A 6,000-nucleotide genomic window follows, 5' to 3' on the forward strand; every position below is an offset into this window, starting at 1 on the left:
GTATTCGTTCCGCCACAGAGAATCGGTGACCCGTTTCGGGACTTCCTTGGCCTCACTCTGTACACCGGGAAAGTTGAAGGCGTCCGTAGGAGGTGTGGCAATTAAGAGTCAGCGCCATTATTTCTAACAGACACAAGGCGATACCCGGTATGTATAGGATTAAGCTGTTGTTATGGAAGAACGTTCTATATCCGAAAGGTGTCAGCAAACCTACACGAGAAACGAGGTCAAGAACATCTATTCCATCCCGACTACGGTGGCTTGCTGTGTTTTTTCTATACTCTTAATTTTTTAATCCCCACGCAGAAAGAAAAAAAAATTGACGGTCGATTTGATTTGACGGTCGCCTAACACTATTTCACAAGCTATATCATCACGTTACGCTTCACGACTATTTCATATCACCCCCAGAATACATTTCACGTCGCATCGATCACCGCCACAAGGTTGGCATCCCAACATGCCACACCAAATCTTCTTTTCACTCATATCTTCCTCGCACATCTGTGGAATGGAACCGCCTTCCCCCCGATATTGCAGCCATTGCAGATAACAAAACCTTTCACGACGCAATAGCTAACATTGTTTATTCTGAAAGAAGTTGATTCATGTGTAATATCTGTTTCCAGTGTGTTATGTACATTGATTTTATGTTATTTACGCTTTGTGAATGTTGTTTGTTTTAATTTTGGAGAAAATTTATCCTGTACTACCTGTTTTCACTGTATTGTATTCATTGTTCTTTATCCTAATTAACCCACTCCCCTCTGTAATGCCTATGGCCCTGAGGGTACAATAAATAAATAAATAATTAGGCCAAATGCGAATTAGGTGATAGCACTTCGCTTTTCACTTCAGTTCCGATGTTCAGATTCGTTGCTCACGGATAGATTGGTTTGGTTTATTGGGGTTTAACGTCCCGAAGCAACCCAGGCTATAAGGGACGCCGTAGTGAAGGGCTCCGGAAATTTCGACCACCTGGGGTTCTTTAACGTGCACTGGCATCGAACAGCACACGGGCCGCTAGAATTTCGCCTCCATCGGAATTCGACCGCCGCGGCCGGGATCGAACCCGCGTCTTTCGGGTCAGCAGCCGAGCGCCGTAACCACTGAGCCATCGCGGCGGTATTGCTCAGGGATGGAAGTTGTTCGGATAGCGATAACTTATTGCCGATATATGCGCAATTGGTAATTGTCGACTTTACATTCATAGATCCCTGAGAGTCCTCGTGCCACTCCTGGCGCAGTGGTGCAGCGGGAAAGCGATGCACTACTTCGCTGACCAATCAGAACAGATATGTATAGTCAGAGGCATCAAAATTTCTCAGCTTATAAATTCGTCTTGGGGTTAGCTTATTGTTTAGGTAGCAAGACCAGCTTTAGCAATGGACTACTTTTTTATCGCGGAGGAATTCTGCGTGGTGGTCTTGGACGTGGGCTGAGAATCACTGCAGACTAAATTTGTATCCGACAATACCAGTATGGCAAACAGAAAATATTGTACGCCACTGTCAGCTGTTAAGCGTTCTGTAGTGTTCTACTAAGCTATATAGCAATAACACTAAAGTCCCAGTGAGCTCGCCACGAGCAACGCGTTATAAAAATTGTAAGGGACACTTAAGCTCCGCTTAAAAGGTATGACGTGATAGTGTTAATGGTTTAATGCCCATATATGCGGAATGGTCCATTCTATATATTTACATTCATAGATCCCTGCGAGTCCTTATATCACTCTTCCCAGCAATCTCTCGCGACCAATCATTCTATGAACTGCCACCTGCCACAGTGGGCAGTTTGCTCACAATTCTATCGGCAGGTTCTTGTGACGTCACAAGGTCACGTGACCTAGGCGGCCCACCTGCCTCGTAGGTTGCCTCTCTGGGGATTTTTACTGTTTTTTTCGCTCGCGGTCAACGACGCAGACGACGACGTCGGCTCTTCTGCGACAAGGGCTCCTTAACGCTCTTGCGTTAGAACTCTACCTGCGCCATCACCTGCACCCCAAAACTTATCTCGAGTGAATTGGACAACGTGTCTTGCAAAATTAACGCTGTGGGGTAAAATTGTTAAATTGGTTTCTGAGGAAAGGAAATGGCGCAGTATCTCTCTCGCATATCTCGGCGGACACCTGAACCGCGCCGCAAGGGAAGGGAGGAAGGCGGGAGTGAAAGAAGAAAGAGAAAAAGAGGTCCCGTAGTGGAGGCCTCCGGAATAATTTCGACCACCTGGGGATCTTTAACGTGCACTGACATTGCACAGCACACGGGCGCCTCTTGCGTTTCGCCTCCATCGAAACGCGGCCGCCGCGGTCTGGTTCGAACCCGGGTACTCCGGCTCGCTAGACGAGCGCCTTACCACTGAGCCCCCGCGGCGGGTGCTATGGGGGCCGCTACAACGATTTTCGGAGACCTCCTTTTCGTGCGTCTAAATTCTTCTCGGCGCTTTGAAAGCATTTCGTAAAGGCCTTTCGAAAGGCGCTTCGTGCTTCAGGAAGTCCTCAGCTCCTCGTTACCACTCCGCTTGCGACAACGAGGCTTGAGTGACGGGAAGGAGGAAGAAAGTCAGAGGGGCCCCACACGTCAGCCAACTCGGCCACCCGGATTGCAAAAGGGGATCTGCCTGGATATCGTCACGGACGTCCGCTGCTGTCACCGGAGGACGGCTCAGCCCCGCCCAGTGGCACGAGGAGCGTAAAAGAGGTTCCGGCACATGACTGGGACTCAACAAGCGCATATGTTGGCGCATACAAGAAACAAAAATGTCCAAAATGCGGTTGGTTGGTTGGTTTATGGGATTTAACGTCCCAAAGCGACTAAGCCTATGAGACGCCGCAGTGAAGGGCTCCGGAAATTTCGGCCACCTGGGGTTCTTTAACGTGCACTGACATCGCACAGCACACGGGCCTCTAGAATTTTCTCCTCCAAAGAAATTCGACTGCCGTGGCCGGGATCGAACCCACGTCTTTCGTGTCAGCAGCCGAGCACCATAACCACTGAGCCACCGCATTGTCACAATGCCTATTTGCTTTTCGCCGCTGTAATGAAGTTCATTTAGTAATGTTTATTGTCACGCAGTGGTGACTGCAGTCCGGAGAGCAGGAAGACAGCGAAAATGTTTTCTAAACAAAACTCTTTATTTGGGCTCACTTGCGCCCACAAAGGACTGAATCAGTCGGCGACGCCGTAGCAACAAGCGTGTTCGGCGGTTGTCGAACAGAATGCCCGCGGCTCTCGGCCTTGCTCTTTTTAAAGCTGATAGCGAACTTTCGAAACAAAGATTACAACATTCTGGAACAACATAGAATCGGCTCCGCCTGGATGCGATCAATCGAGATAAATCTGGTCGCGTCTTGCATCTCACACAAAGCGATAAAAGCGGCGTGCCGGCAGCTTTGAAGAATGAACAAATACTATAAATGTTCGCGGCAATGTTTTATTCGTTGTTTTCCGTATATTGTACGGGAGAATGGCCTTCGGGACGGAGATAGCTTCTGTTGCGCGGCCGCTTTTTCTTTCGTACCGCGGGTCCTAGCTTACAAGACACCCTCGAAGCCGTGCCTAACTGCAAGGAAAAGATACTGCATGCAGGGATCCGGCGTCAGCTTGGGGAGAAAGAGCAATGTCCTCGTAATAAGCTCTTGCTGTTTTGAGAGTAAAGTTGTGGCGATGTGCTACAGCACACCTGACCAAGTTAGCCAATAGAACTCTCACCTAGCAGCATTCTCCTTACGGCTGATCGGAATGGACGCATACACGCAACCACCACTTTGAGTTATGAAAAGTGACAATGAGAAAAGGAAACGCCGGAAAACAAAACATTGTGTAGAAAATGTTAGTGGACTCCTCGACACGCAATCCTATATTCGAAATTAACAGGTGTTTTCAATTCTGCTATGAGGGCATGTTTTTCTGCCGACACGGAAATATGCTTTTGTAGCGAAAGCGACACTGCTATTATCCGCCGCGATGGCTCAGTGGTTATGGCGCGCGGCTGCTGACCCGAAAGACGCGGGTTCAATCCCGGCCGCGGAGGTCGAATTTCGATGGAGGCGAAATTCTATAGGCCCGTGTACTGTGCGATGTCAGTGCTCGTTAAAGAACCCCAAATGGTCGAAATTTCCGGAGCCCTTCACTACGGCATCCCTCATAGCCTGAGTCGCTTTGGGACGTTAAACACCCCTAAACGATAAACCATACACTACTATACCTGCGACGCATTTCGCCGTGGTCCTGCGAATGACCTTGAAATGACCTTGAGGTAAGTAATGGTTGCACATCTGCCTTACCACGTGTGGTCCACTTTGGTGCTGCACTACTTGACCTTTGAGCTTTCAAGTTATCGGTACAGGGCGGAAAGAAGCCACGTGGTAATCAAGTGGTGTAACGTGATTCAGTTTACAGTTGTGACGTCAGGGTACGGGTTATATAAACCAGAGCTGTGAGCTCTGCTTTCGCTTCGTGAAAACTCGGTTCTACAGAGTGGAACAATTTGAATTTTTTGAAGTCCGTCGTCGCGTGTAGCATGCATGAGACGTGCCATGCGTACACGATGCAGCCACCTCAGTTTGCCACACACTAACGCTGCTTGCCAGATAAGATAACGCTTTGGCCGCTAGTTGGTGCCGAGCCCACGAGGTACGCTTTCACTAAGTCAACAGGCTTCGACGGAATGGCTTGAACGAAGCGCTCTGTCCGCCGTATGCAATCAGGACCGGGTGGGGTTGGAAAACCCTCTTTTCCGTCGAACCCGCCTCAACTCGATGCCAAGTTTGCAGCGGGACGCACGGATAATGCTACCGCTTATTATGCCAGTCCTAAAATAATAATCAACATGTTGACTCTTTCAGTGCAGTTAAGTTTGCGCAACAGTGGGGCTTGGAATGAAGCGAAGGATGCACCGGGGGAATCCCCGTGGAATGCCTGGCAGGCGATGTCGGTCCCGTCTAAAGCAAACTCCCGCAAACTCTCGCAGATCAACAACATTGGGCTACAGGAACGTTGCCAATATCCTGGAAGGCAGCCGAGGTTCGGTTCATTCCGAAGCCGAACAAACCCCTTAAACTGGATAATCTAAAACCGATATCGCTGACCTCGTGTTTGGGGAAGCTCATAGAGAGGGTCATCTACACGAGACTGAGTAGATACTTAGAAGACAACAACCTCCTGCCTAATACTCAATTCGGCTTTCGCCCTCACCTATCGACACAGGACGCCCTCTTGTACCTGTACAAAGACCTCCTTGAGACACCTCCCAAGTCACAGACAAGGGCCATCCTGGCACTTGATTTGAAAGGAGCGTTTGATAACGTTCTACATAAAAACATCCTGCAAAGCCTCGCCGATACCAACTGTGGCGCAAGAACCTACAACTATATCAAAAACTTCTTATCAGCCAGGCAAGCCACTATAAACTTCGGTGGAATAAAATCAGATCCCATCACTCTAGGCCCGAGGGGAACTCCGCAAGGGGCGGTACTGTCACCCCTCTTGTTCAATTTGGCTATGAAAGATCTACCAGACCTTCTTTCCGAAATCCCCGGCATCAAACACACATTGTATGCGGATGATATCACTGTCTGGTGCAACTCGGGGAGTGACGCCGAGATCGAGGAGCGTCTTCAAGCAGCAGCCGACACGGTGGACCGGTACGCCAGGGAGAGAGGCCTCCAGTGTGCGCCGGAAAAGTCCGAGTTGCTAATCCTGAAGAACCCGAGGACGCCCCTAGCGCAGAACATCTCGGTGTATATAGAGAACCACCCAGTACAGAAACCCACGGAGATCAAGATCCTAGGGCAGTATATCCCGCAGGGGCGACAGAACACCACCACTATGAAGAAGCTTACAACATCCACCGAGCAAATCCTCCGGATGATACATCGTATCCGAAATAAACACCATGGCATGAAGGAAAGGGACACCATCCGCTTAGTGCAAGCTTTCGTGATCTCTCGGATAATGTACGGGACGGCATTCCTTAACCTCTCCAGGTCGGAAATTGAAA

This window comes from Amblyomma mixtum, chromosome 7 (genome assembly GCF_055824585.1).
Source record: "Amblyomma mixtum isolate Tamu chromosome 7, ASM5582458v1, whole genome shotgun sequence".
Lineage (NCBI taxonomy): Eukaryota > Metazoa > Arthropoda > Arachnida > Ixodida > Ixodidae > Amblyomma > Amblyomma mixtum.